Below are 13863 nucleotides of genomic sequence, written 5' to 3'. Positions count from 1 at the left end.
ACATATAAAGGTTTTTGTGGTAAGTTTTGGAGGAGATAGAAGTAGTGAAGGTAAAATTTCTTTTTTTTTCCTGTTGTTTAAAATGTTAAATAAGCAGGAGCTGGTTTATTGTCTAAATGACTCACACCAGTCCTCTGTTGGACGCACAAGTCTTCCTTTAGTGGAAGCTATCAGTCATTTTCTCAGCACATTCAACTGTTGTTTGTTCAGTTTTTTTTTTTATTTCAAAATACTTTTTGATACCTAATGCGTGATTTTTTGTGAGTTGTCCTCAGTAATTTGTAAGTCTTACTATTGGGACTTTAAAGGGAAACTTTTTCTTAGCATTCAATACAGTGAAATTATGTTCAAAACAAAAGTGAATTGTGGTTTAAATATTTAAATACTTTTTTTTTTCTAGCCATTACTGACTCTGGGATAAAAATTTAAATACTTAAAAAAAGTGTAAATTAGTATTACATAGTTTAATCAAATTAAATATTCTAATAAAATGTTTGCTTTGCACTCTGCATAGTAGTTACCCCTTTGTTTTTAAAATTTTGACACATAATATGTATGTATTTTTGGGGCACTTAGTAATGTGTCAATACATACAATGTATAATAGTCAGATCAGGGTAATTAGCATACCATCATCACAGACATTTATCATTTCTTTGTGTTGGGACATTCAATATCTTCCCTCTAAATATTTGAAACTGTATTAAATTATAGTCACCCTGTAGTGGAATAGAACAGGACAACATACTCTTCCTATCCAGCATAATTTAATATACTTTACCAAATACTGTTACTTTTATACAAGTAGGTACATAGGATTTTAAAAATGAGAAATTAGGTTATATGGTGGCTGAAGAGAAACTGAATTTTTTTTTTCAGTGTTGTGATAACTATAATATTTAGCTTTTTTCAGCAGCTTTTATTTCTAGTGTATTCTTACAGACTTTCCAAATTGCGATTTGGATTAATTTGATTCTTATGTAGAAAGCAGAGATGCTAGCTCTACAGATTTATAACTCAGAATTGTACCTGTTTGGGGAGTAAGGAAGGCCGTATTGTCCAACATTTTGTGGACTTACTTTAGAATAAAAATATTCGTGAAGTCTATATATTTTACTGCTGTAACACAAGAGTGCCTATTTTTCTGCAAAACAACCACCCAGCTTCATGTATTTTTTCCTTTATGAAACATGTATTTTCATTTCTTCTCACCTAGGGAAAGCAGCCTAGTCTCAAGGGAATTTGACCCTGATCTCTACCCCTCCACCCCAGGTCCAAATGCATTTGTGCCCTTCCCCCAGTAGATGGCAACAAGTAGGCTGATGTTTAAGAAGATTCAGTAGTCTTAACTTTGTGATCAGACCTATTTGCTCATTATTTCTCAGCTGTCATTAGTAATGTTAGTGTTGATTTTTACATTCTGGCCTCAAAATCCTTTCAGAAAACTAGACTGTTAATCGCAGAGTTCATCTTTTTTGCTCTACTCTTCATCCTGCCTTTTGAAAAGTGTTGCCTTTCCAGTTGCTGCTATGAACTAAGACTTGGGGAATTTCAGCCTTTGGTGTGGTGCTGTAAGATAATCTGCTTCTGCCTCTTCTAACCATCTAGTATTACTTTTCAGCTGCCTGTATATTAGGCCATGACATTTTTTCCAGGTATCTTGTCATTGCAGAAACTAAGGACTACCGAAAGGAATTACTGAAGAGATAATACACCGTCATTTTATATCTTCATTGTGGTACCTGTTTTAATTGATACTCAGTTTGTTTCTTGAATAAGTTAAAGAATTGGTAAACTTAGGTTTGCTGGTATACCACAGTTTCTTTCTCTTCTGTAAAATGGGTCTACTACCTAACTCGCATGTTTACTGATATTCAGCCATGGTGTTACGGTTTTGTTTCTTATTACTAAAAAAGAAAATGAAGGTGATTCATAATTAGAGTTAACTTCTAAGAGTTTACTGTATCTCAAGAAATTTAGACCTTTTTCATGATTCCTGCTGAGTTTATTTAAATTTTTAATGCAATAGTAAAGGATTTGGGAAGTTTTCCATATTTCTTCAGACAGTTGTAAAGTTAGGAATGGCTTAATCTATAGCTATTTTAAGGAGTGTAAAATCAAGGACTTAGTAAAACAACAGTTCTAAAAAAATTCTGGAATTGTTTCTATTTTAAGGGCTAGTATTAGAATCATGGCACAAGGAAAGAAGTTATCTTGGTTTCAGCAACTGCTGCATTTATCTCTTAAAGGTGTTGCTTGAATTGTATGTAACAGTACTCTCAAACCTAGAAAAGCAATCATTTAAGGCATCTCAGTGAAGTTACTCTAGCAGTGGATATAGAATTAATACATGTGAATTCTAAGTAAATGGTATATATTACTAAGTTTTTTTTTTTGTTTTTAGAGTAGGGTATCTCACTCTGTCACCCAGGCTGGAGCATAATGGTACAATCATGGCTCACCATAGCCTTGAAAGCGCTTGGATCATGTTATCCTCCTGCCTTCACCTCCTGAGTAGCTGAGACTGTAGGCTCGCACTACCATACCTGGCTGTTTTGTGTTTTTTTTTGGTAAAGACAGAATCTTGTTATGTTGCCCAGGCTGGTCCTGAACTTCTGGCCTCATGCAGTCCTCCTGCGTCAGCCTTCTAAAATGCTGGAATTATAGGCATGAGCCACTGTACCAGACTTTTCTTTTTTTTTTTTTTTAACATGAGGTCTCAACTCTGTCAGCCAGGTTGGAGTCCAGTGGCACAATCACTGCTTACTGTAGCCTTGACCTCCTGGGCTCAAGCGATCTTCCCACCTTAGCCTCTTGACTAGCTGGGACTACAGATGTGCATCACCACATCCAGCTAATATTTTAATTTGTGTGTGTGTGTGTGTGTGGAGCCAGGGCCTCCCTATGTTGCCCAGGCTGGTCTCAAAGTCTTAGGCTCAAGTGATCCTTCCACTGTGGCGTGGCCTCCCAAAATGCTGAGATTACAGGCATGAGTCACCACTCCCAGCCCTTATCAGCATATAATGAGTATTTCTGAACACTTATTTCAGGCCATAGACCAAGATTTGGGATTATAAAGATATATAAAATGTAGTCCTTGGCCTGGGGTTTATAGTCTTAAAGGGAGAGTGGTAAACGTGGACAAACGAACATAAAATCTCTCTTTTTTTCTTTTTTTTGAGACAGAATCTCACTCTGTCACCCAGGCTGGAGTGTAGTGGCGTGATCTCAGCTCACTACAACCTCGGCCTCCCAGGTTCAAGTGGTTCTCCCGCCTCAGCCTCCTCAGTAGATGGGACCACAGGCATGTGTCACTGTGACTGGCTAATTTTTTTTATTTTTTGTAGAGGGATCTCACTGTGTTGCCCAGGTTAGTCTTGAACTCCTGGCCTCAAGTGATCTGCCCACCTCGGCCTCCCAGAGTGCTGGGATTACAGGCGTGAGCCATCATGTCTGGCCGCATAACTTCCCAAAGTGCTGAGATTACAGGCGTAAGTCACCATACCCAGCAGCATAACATCTCTTAAACTGAATTGTGAGACATTATGCAGATGCTTTATAAGATGACCAGCTGTTTAGAATAAAGAATATGGTAAAAGAATTACCAAGATATTTCTCAGAATAGTTGCATTATTTGCATCTGTATATATTTGCCCACCTTGAATTCAGAATTAAATTCCTGGTTCCCTTTTTGATGTGTCATTATAAAAGGTATATAATACAGTCTAATGATCCAGGTTAGCCCACTGGTGTGGAAGATGAATGGGATAACAGTATTAAGAAAAGGCATCTTGAATAATATTAGCAACTAACCTGTATTGAATTCTTCCCTTGGCTGAGGGCCGGGCCCATGGTACTTTATAAAAGTTAGCACAGTCTCTGTGGATGGAGGATAATGTGATAATGTCTAAATAATGGTAAGCTTAGTGAAGTGGTTAAGAGCGAACACTGAGATTCAGTTTAAATCTAGGCTCCAACATTACTAGTTGAAGAACCTTTTTTTTTTTTTTTTGACGCTAGTTCTCCCATCTGTGAAATGGGAGTAAAAATAGTATTTATATCCTGATTGTTATGAGGATTAAATTAGTTAATATATGTAAAACATTTAAAACAATGCCTGGTATAGGATAAGTGTTTGCATTTAAGCTGTTATTATTATTGTTATTTTTTTCTAGAGATAAGGTCTCTTTCTGTTGTTTAGACTGGAGTGCAGTTGTGTGATCATATCTCACTGCAGCTTCAAACTTGTGGGCTCAGATGGTCCTCTCACCTTAGCTGCCGAGTAGCCACCATTCCTGGTTAATTTTTTATTTATTGTAGGGATGAAATCTTGCTACGTTGCCCAGGCTGGTCTTGAACTCTTGGCCTTAAGCAATCTTCTTGCCTCAGCTTCCTCAGCATTGTAAGATGTATTTTTAGTAACCATTCCTTTTGAGAGACAGTGTTTTTTATTTTCCTTTCCTTTGCATCTGAAAAGACAGTTTTGAGAAGGTGGATTTTTCTGATACTATCTTGGAATTATTTGAGTGGTAGAAATTTAGAGTTGAAATGAGATCATTGCAAGAATTATGGACTCTGCAGCAAGATGAACTTGGGTTTTCCTTGTTGTTTGACCTTGAGCATGTTACTGTGTAAAATATAGAAAATACATACTTTTCAGGAGTCTTTTCAGGTTTTAATGAGTAAATGAAGTTCTTACCTAGCACAGCACCTGGTTCTCAGTTAAGTGATCAAATAGTATTTGTTTTATTATAGATGTTAATAGTTCTCCTAAATGATACCTTATTTTCACAGTTGGTGAAAATGTATAAAGTTACAGTCAGCAGTGTGTATGTATTTTTAAGATTTATAATTTAGGTTTTGAGTAAATTTAATGGACAATTAAAGTGGAACCTAAAAATTGAAAGGAAAGATAACCCTGACCCAGATTACACACTTAGAAAAGTTTTGTGGGGGGCCGTTTCTAAATTTGATTCAAGTTCAAGTGTTTTATCGCTGCTAATTATAGTCTCTCTGACTACTTACAGTTTCAAATAAATAAGGTCAGTGTTAGCAGTGTGATATGGAATATGTTTTTTGATGTCTTTATTTTGATATAGTCACAGATTTATAAAAATCTTGCAAAAATAGTATAAGGAACATCCCATATTCCTCTTTACCTAGTTTCAAGGTCTTTTTTTTATTGCTAGAGGATAAATTTATTAATTTTTTTCTTTTTTTTTTTTTTTTTTGAGACTGAGTCTTATTCTGTTGCCCAGGCTGGAGTGCAGTGGTGCGATCTCAGCTCACTGCAACCTCCACCTCCCAGGTTCAAGCAATTCTCCTGCCTCAGCCTCCCGAGTAGCAGGGACTACAGGTGCCCACCACCATGCCCAGCTAATTTTTGTGTTTTCAGTAGAGACAGGGTTTCACCACGTTGGCCAGGATGATCTCGATCTCTTGACCTTGTGATCTGCCTGCCTCAGCCTCTCAAAGTGCTGGGATTACAGGTGTGAGCCACCACGCCCGGCCTAATTTCTTTTTTGTAATTAATGGAAAATTTTTTTTTTTTTTTTAAGAAATAGATGTAAAACCTGATGAATGAAGAATGATGCAGTAAACATGTTTGTTTTTTTGAGACAGTCTCGCTCCGTCAGCTGGGTTGGAGTGCAGTGCCACAATCTCAGCTCACTGCAACCTCCACCTCTTGGGCTCAAGCAGTTCTCCTGCCTCAGCCTCCGGAGTAGCTGGGATCACAGGTGTGTGCCACCATGCCCAGCTAATTTTTGTATTTTTAGTAGAGATGGGGTTTCACCATATTGGCCAGGTTGGTCTCGAACTCCTGACCTCAGGTAATCCGCCACCTCAGCCTCCCAAAGTGTTGAGATTACAGGCGTGAGCCACCGTGCCTGGCTGTGAACACGTTTATGTGGTTCTTCAACAGTTATTATATAAGTGTTGATTTTTCAGAATGTTCTGAATGCACTGTAATGTTTTGTTCCTGACTTGTGGCCATCATTAGTGAATGTTAGTTTATTATACTTAGCCTTAAGGCCCTCATTGGCTATTGGATATCCTAAATGGCTTGCTTTTTATAAAACTTAATTGCTTTGTGCAGTGAGTGTGTCCTCTCCTTGCTCTGCTTGATGGGCTTCTTGGTGTTCAGGTGCCGTGAGCTACACCCTCCTCCCCCAGCTTTTAATGTGCATTGAGTTGCAAAACTGCTTGCTAGACTTGTGTACCTTAAGTTCAGAGGAAAGGCTTGCATTACGTGGCTTTAAGACAGTGATAATTTTGGTAGCTCAAAGGTATTTTTAAAAGTATATTCGTTATCAGCACTTTGTTACCTGAAGGGATCAATAATGCTTTTGTTGTTTTTGAAGATGGTTTAGACCTCTTGTGTCTGAAAACTGCTTTAAGAGACTGCAGAGAAGACAGTAAAATAACTGAGGGCCTTATTCTACAAGTGAGGGTCTGTGGTGTGCTAGGCATACATTATTGTGTATAACCTTTTGCCCTTGACTCTTTCAAAATACATCTTCTCTCTTCCTAAACGACTTTGTCTTTTTGCCTGCTATAGCTTAGTAATGACTTCTACTATCTGCACCTGTCCACTTGAAGAGTCTTTTTAAACATACTTCTTTTTTTTTTTTTTTTTGACACAGAGTTTCGCTCTTGTTGCCCAGGCTGGAGTGCAGTGGTGCAATCTCAGCTCACCGCAACCTCTACCTCCCAGGTTCAAGCAATTCTCCTGCCTCACCCTCCCTAGTAGCTGGGATTACAGGCATGTGCCAGCATGCCTGGTTAATTTTGTATTTTTAGTAGAGATGGGGTTTCTCCATGTTGGTCAGGCTGGTCTCGAACTCCCAACCTCAGGTGATCCGCTTGCCTCGGCCTCCCAAAGTGCTGGGATTACAGGCGTGAGCCACCGCGCTCGGTCTAAACACGCTTTTTATTTTAGGTCAGTTTCAGATTCACAGAAAAGCTTCACAGATAGAGTTCTCTTATATATCACATCCAGTTTCTCTTTTTGAAGATCTTAACATTAGTGTGGTACATTTGACACAACTAATGACCCAATATTGATGCATTATTATTACCTGTACTTCATTTGGATTTTCACCTAATGTCTTTCTGTTCCAGGATCCCATCCAAGGTGTCATGTAACATGTAGTGAATGACTTTTTAAAACTTACGCTTTTTGAGGCATTTATTTCTGATTATAAAGTATAGAGCAATTGTTAAAATTTGAATAAAGAAAACTAAGAACCACCCCTAATTTTCCCACCTCATGTAACCAGTATAAACATTTTTGTATGTGGTCTTTCCTTCTAGTCTCTGTTTTAATAATAGCAGCTCATGTTTTTCCTTATACTGTCATATGATGAACATTTTCCTGTTGTATTATTAGTTTTTCATTAATGTGCTTTATATTTACTTAACCATAATTGTCAGTCTTTTTCCCTTTGTCAGATTATTTTTTTTCTTTTGGAGGTGGAGTCTCACTCTTGCCCAGGCTGGAGTGCAGTGGCATAATTTTGGGTCACTGCAGCCTCCACTTCCTGGGTTCAAGCGATTCTCCTGCCTCAGCCTTTCAAGTAGCTGGGACTTACAGGCTCACGCGACCACAGCTGGCTAATTTTTGTAATTTTAGTAGAGACAGGGTTTCACTATGTTGACCAGGTTGGTTTCGAACTCCTGACCTCAGGTGATCCATCCTCCTTGGCTGCCCATGCTGGGATTACAGGTGTAATCCACCACACCTGGCCAAAAACTATCATTAATAATCCTTTTTAGAAATATTAGCTTTGTACTCATATCTGTGAAGCTGTGCTTTTTTGAAAAATTAAAAAAAAATTTTTTTTTTGAGACAGGGTCTTGCTCAGTTTCCCAGGCTGGAGTGCAGTGGCTTCATCTTGGTTCACTGCAGCCTTCACTTCCTGGGCCCAAACGATCCTCCTGCCTCAGCCCTCCTGAGTAGCTCAGACTACAGGTGTGCATCACGATGTCTGGCTAATTTTTTTTTTTTTTTTTGGCAGAGACAACATGGGGTTTCACCATGTTGCCCAGGCTGGTCTTGAACTCCTGAGCTCAAGTGATCTACCTGCCTTGGCCTCCCAAAATGTTGGGATTACAGGTGTGAACCACCGCACCTGGCCGAAGCCATGTTTTTAAATGAAATCTTCCTCCCTTATCTTTTGTATTACCTTGGAGTATCCTGTATTAACTTGAGATACTTGTGTTAACTTGTAATATCTTTTGTATTACCCTTGTGCAGGATGTGACTCTTTGCTTTTGGTAGCCCAATGGGAAGAGTCAGAAGGCTCCTTGTTGTGGCTCGCAGGCTCCTACATGGCCACCTCTCTGACGTCATCTCCTGCTTTTCTTGCCTTCTACTTTCTCTTCTTGCTCTGTGAAATGTCATCTTGTAGATTTTAATGGCTGTTTCTTCATGCGTTAGGTTTTAGCTCAGATGGCCTTACTTGGTTACCCTATCCAAAATAATTCCTTTTTCTGATAGGAACATTTTTACCTGCAAGTAAATAGAAAACTTGACCAAGAAGGCCTTAAACGGATTAGGGTTTGTTTTTCCTTGCACGACATGGTTCATTTGCACAGTGGTTCCAGCAAGGGCCAGGCTCTGTGTGTTTCTGCTCTGCCATTCTAAGCAGCAAGTGGTTCTCATGGTTACTGAATGGCTGTCAAGGCTTGAAGTCATTGTGGCCATTGCATTTGAGTCAGGAAGAAGAAAAGATACTGTTGTGTTCCTATTGTTGTTTATTTAGAAAGCAAAAGTATTCCTAGAGGATGCCTAGCCTGTCTCCCTGTATGTCTTATTACTGACAACCGGATCATACTTCTGGCAAAAAAAAAAGAAAAAAGAAAAAAACCCGCACACAGTAATGGTATTTTGTACACAGCCAGGATTAGACCATTGGCTTTTAAATTCTTCTGATATGCAGTCTAATATGAATGACCTACTGTATGTCACCACTGTATGTGAAGGCATACCTGTGTAACTGAAGTAAGTTGCAGGAGCTGTGCTTAATGATTATGCATGCTCTATTTTCTTTTCTCTGTTTCATTTGAAAGTTGTGGTTAGGACCTTTTAAGTCTGGATGCCCTTAACCTTTTTTGAAGCATAGATTCTTTAGCAGTCTGAAGCTTGTGGATACCTCAGAATAATATTGTTAAATTCACAAAATTGATACCCATAAGATTAAAAAAATCAAAGATCTCAAAATGTTGAAGTCTAGCTCTCAAACTGTGAAAGCTGGTATGTAATTAGTAATATGTTTATTAGCACTGTCAGTAACGATCTAGCAGCTTCTCAGTTGAGTGTAAAGGATAGTTTGAGGTATCTGCAACAATTGAATATGCTGTAATATCTGTGATTTCTCTTGGTACAAACTTAAAGGTACCGCCAATAATGCTGTGGTTTGTTGCTTATTCATATGAGAAAGAAATGTTAAAATTCTTTTTTTTTGGGGGGGTGGATGAAGTCTTGCTGCATCACCTAGGCTGGAGTAGTGTGGCACCATCTTGGCTCACTGCAGCCTCCACCTCCCAGGTTCACGTGATTCTGCCTCAGCCTCCTGAGTAGCTGGGACTACAGGCATGCACCACCATGCGCAGCTAATTTTTGTATTTTTAGCAGAGACGGGATTTCTTTTTTTTTTTTTTTTGAGACGGAGTCTCGCTCTGTTGCCCAAGCTGGAGTGCAGTGGCCGGATCTCAGCTCACGGCAAGCTCCACCTCCCAGGTTTAGGCCATTCTCCTGCCTCAGTCTCCCGAGTAGCTGGGACTACAGGCGCCCGCCACCTCGCCCGGCTAGTTTTTTGTATTTTTTAGTAGAGATGGGGTTTCACCATGTTAGCCAGGATAGTCTCGATCTCCTGACCTCGTGATCCGCCCACAGAGACGGGATTTCACTATATTGGCCAGGTTGGTCTTGAAATCCTGACATCAAGTGATCCACCTGCCTTTGCCCCACAAAGTGCTAGAATTTCAGGCATGAGCCACCACGCCTGGCTTAAATTTCACCTAGAGGTTAGTTAAATTATTTCTTCTATTCCAAGTATAAGAATCCTTGTTATGAACCAGTGGTCTAAATTGATTTCAAGCCTCTGATCTTGAAGTTTGAACAGAATAACTGGATTTAGCCCAATCATGACTCATCGCTGAGGGTGAGGGAATAGCCCACTTCCTGGGAGGTAAAGGCGTTTGTAGCCAGATTCTTTCAGCAGGGAAGAAAGGTGGGGTAGTTGGAATTTGGTTAGGGAAACCTGTCTGCTACCATCTTCTGTGTGTAGTCTCTACTTCTTATCTTTTTCTTATTCTCTTCCCACTGCTTAGTTTTCCTCATAGAACTGTCTGATAATTGCTGTTTGTTTGCTGACCCTGGTAGAGTGTATGTTCCTCGAGGGAAAAGACTGTCTTATTACCTTCCAGTTCCTAAAAAGCTGTTCTGAAGTAGGGTAACAGTAAGAATAAAATTCATTTTTTTTTTCTTTTGAGACAGTCTCATTCTGTCACCCAGGCTGGAGTGCAGTGGCGCCATCTGGGCTCACTGCAGTCTCCGCCTCCCAGGTTCAAGTAGTTCTCCTGCCTCAGCTTCCCAAGTTGCTGGGTTTACAAGTGTGCACCACCACCCCGAGCTAATTTTTGTGTTTTAAGTAGAGGCAGGGGGTTTCATCATATTGACCAGGCTGGTCTCCAGCTCCTGACCTCAGGTGATCCACCCGCCTTAACCTCCCAAAGTGCTGGGATTACAAGCGTAAGCCACCACGCCTGGCCAAAGTGAACCACTGCGCCTGGCCAAAGTTTTCCTTTTTATGTAAGACTTTTGAAGGCAGAAAGCATTTTCTGAACAAAATAGAATTTGTAAAAACAGCTTTATTGAGCCGGACACGATGGCTCATGCCTGTAATCCCAGCACTTTGGAAGGCTGAGGCAGGCGGATCACCTGAGGTCAGGAGTTCAAGACCAACCTGGCCAATATAGTGAAATCCCGTCTCTACTAAAAATACAAAAATTAGCTGGGTGTGGTGGCACATGCCTGTAATCCCAGCTACTAGGGAGGATGAGGCAGGAGAGTTACTTGAGCCCGGGAGATGGAGGTTGCAGTGAGCCAAGATTGTGCCACCGCACTCCAGCCTGGCCAACAGAGCAAGACTGTCTCAAAAGAAAAAAGAAAACAGCTTTATTGAGATATAATTCACATGCCATACGGTTCACTTATTTACAGTAGGGAGTCCTTTTTTTAAAAAAAAAAAAAAAAGACAGTCTCGCTCTGTTGCCCAGGCTGGAGTACAGTGGCAGGATCTTGGCTCACCGCAACCTCTGCCTCCCGTATTCTAAGCGATTTCCCCTGCCGCAGCCTCCGGAGCAGCTGGGACTACAGGCATGCGTCACCACACCCACCTAATTTTTGTATTTTTAGTAGAGACAGGATTTCACCATGTTGGCCGGGGTGATTTCCAACACCTGACCTCAAGTGATCCACCCCTGTTGGCCTCCCAAAGTGCTGGGATTACAGGCGTGAGCTACCGTGCCTGGCCAAATTCTATTAACTTTTAGGTTAAATTTTAGAATTAATGTTGTGATGTGCTGTCTTAGTTAAAAATCTTAACTGAAAAATATCTTAATCATCTGTAGTATGGGACTGCAAATGGAAACTATCTGTTATTTGGATTTCTCTTTAGGAAGAAATACCCCATTGGCAATTTCAATTCACTATTTCTACTTAAATTATTTGAATTTAAACATGTTGTTAACTAGAAAATACGTTTATTGGTTATGATAGTGTCACTTAAAGAAGGTTAGATAGGAGACAGTTATTGGAAGATGCCAAATTCAGAACCAAACTGAAGTATAGTGGTGACTCTACTTTTTGCAAAACAGTTTACAAGGTTTCTGTTTGTTTTTTAATTCCTAAGTTGTAGAAGTTCAACTAAAGCAAAAATGAGATGTGATGGACTCTTAAGAGCTTCCTTTGTATGGCAGTCTGTACATAGCGTGTTAAGTTCTCAAGAATCTCTCCTTAGAAACTTTGAAGTTCTTTTGTGGAACTGTGTTTTGAATAAAGCTCTGTCAGTTAAAAACAAACAAAACAACAGAACTTCCATACACTTTCTTTTTATATGTAACGACTTGTTTTAAAAGACCTATTAGCGTCTTCTGTATATTTGGCATGCAGTTTATTTGGAAGATTATAGGTATGAATTGTGTATTTGGATTGTTTTGTCATTTCAGTTGTGTGCATGTTTCAGGCTTTCAAACCTATCTGCAGTTATATATTGCTCATTCATTCATGCCCCTAGGCCTTTCTGAAGTTCTCTGTCTCTAGAACTCCCTTTTTGCCTCCCATTCTAGACCATTCCTCTTCTCTCTCGGGGAAATACCTTTTTTCATGAGTTCTTATGTACCACCATTTCCTGGAATGTGTATTGCAACCCCTAGGGCTCGGGTTGCTCTTCTGTAATAGTACTTAAGAGTAGTACCTTTTACTCTAGTTACTTGTTTCCACTTTGGTCTTCCGTTGGTCTGAGCTTCCCAGCATTCTTTTAAACCTTGCATGCATCCTACCAAAGATTCCAACATCACCACTGGCTATCTGCACACCTCACTGCAAGTTGTCTTTAAAAGAGGGCTTGGGCTAGCTCATTATGTCTCTCACAGCTAATAGCACAGGGTAGAATCTTTGTCTAGTTTATTCTAGCTCATTGTTGCTGGTTTTCCTGATTTTTTTTTCCACCTGAGGAAAACCTTAACTGTTCTGTTTTAACACTTTGGAGGTGTGGCAGTACCTCCTGTTTCTTCTTCTCTTCACAGTTTTAACTATTTTTCTATTCCCTGTGGCTGAAGAAATGATTGCATATAGAAATTTGGTGGCTAGACCGTGTGCTGTGGCTCTTGGCCAAGGTGGGTGGATTGCTTGAGCTCAGGAGTTCGAGACAGGCCTGGAAATCTCATCTGTATTTAAAAAAAAAAAAAAAAATTGATGGCTGTGGTTTTGTTTAGCCCTCTTTTTCTTGCTTTACTGGTTTCTTAATGTTTTTATCTTTTACTTCAATAAGGAATGGGAAAAGAAAATACACCATTTTATTATTTCTTGATGATGACTTTTAGTGTATTCAGCAATACTGAGCACAGTGGCTCATGCTTTGGGAGGCCAAGGTTGGAGGAACGTTTGAAGCCAGGAATTTAAGACCAGCCTGGGCAATAGTGAGACCCTTCCCAACCTCTGTCTCTACAAAAAATAAAAATAAATTAGGTGCATGTGGTGGTGCACACCTATAATTGTGAGGTGGGACGACCACTTGAGCCCAGGAGCTGGAGGTTCCAGTGAGCTTTGATTGTGCTACTGCACTCCAGCCTGGGAGGACAAGAGACTTTTTCTTTAAAAAAAAAAAAAAAAAAAAAAAAAAAGCTATCTGATACAAATTTTAGAGAAGCATCTTTTTTTTAATATTGTGTATTATCCCTTAAAAAGTTGATTTTTTGAATTACTGCATATAGTATAATACAAATGGAAAGTTTGGATGTGAATTTCCCCCTTTAAAGGTCAGTGTATAAGTAAATTGGCCTGAGAGGCGACAGTAGTTCTAATTCTAATCTTTAGACACTTGAGCATAGATGAATTTCCTTTGTGTCTTACTTTTTGTGTTAAATGTGAGAAATGCTTTCTCTTGCTATAATTCTGGGGTTATTAGTGTTAAAGAGACATGTCAGAAGTCTTTGTACACTGTTGTTACTTCGTGCACTGTGGCTTACTTTTGTCTTTGTTATTGGAGGAGATAATCTCTGAATGAGTCAAGTTTACAGTAATGTCAATTTGGAGGTGTAAAAAATAAAGTGGGACTTAAAAAAAAATTCAAACATT

At 39.5% G+C, this 13863-nt stretch overlaps 1 protein-coding gene across 18 annotated transcripts in view; it reads left to right on the top strand.

The window, feature by feature from the left end:
• Window positions 1-13863, top strand: part of TRIP12 (thyroid hormone receptor interactor 12) — a 154349-nt gene that overhangs the window by 9779 nt on the left and 130707 nt on the right. The window lies entirely within an intron of this gene.

This window comes from Piliocolobus tephrosceles, chromosome 11 (genome assembly GCF_002776525.5).
Source record: "Piliocolobus tephrosceles isolate RC106 chromosome 11, ASM277652v3, whole genome shotgun sequence".
In the NCBI taxonomy this organism is placed as follows: domain Eukaryota; kingdom Metazoa; phylum Chordata; class Mammalia; order Primates; family Cercopithecidae; genus Piliocolobus; species Piliocolobus tephrosceles.
The sequence above is the reverse complement of the archived record's forward strand: the minus strand, read 5'-3'. Positions and strand labels throughout refer to the sequence as shown.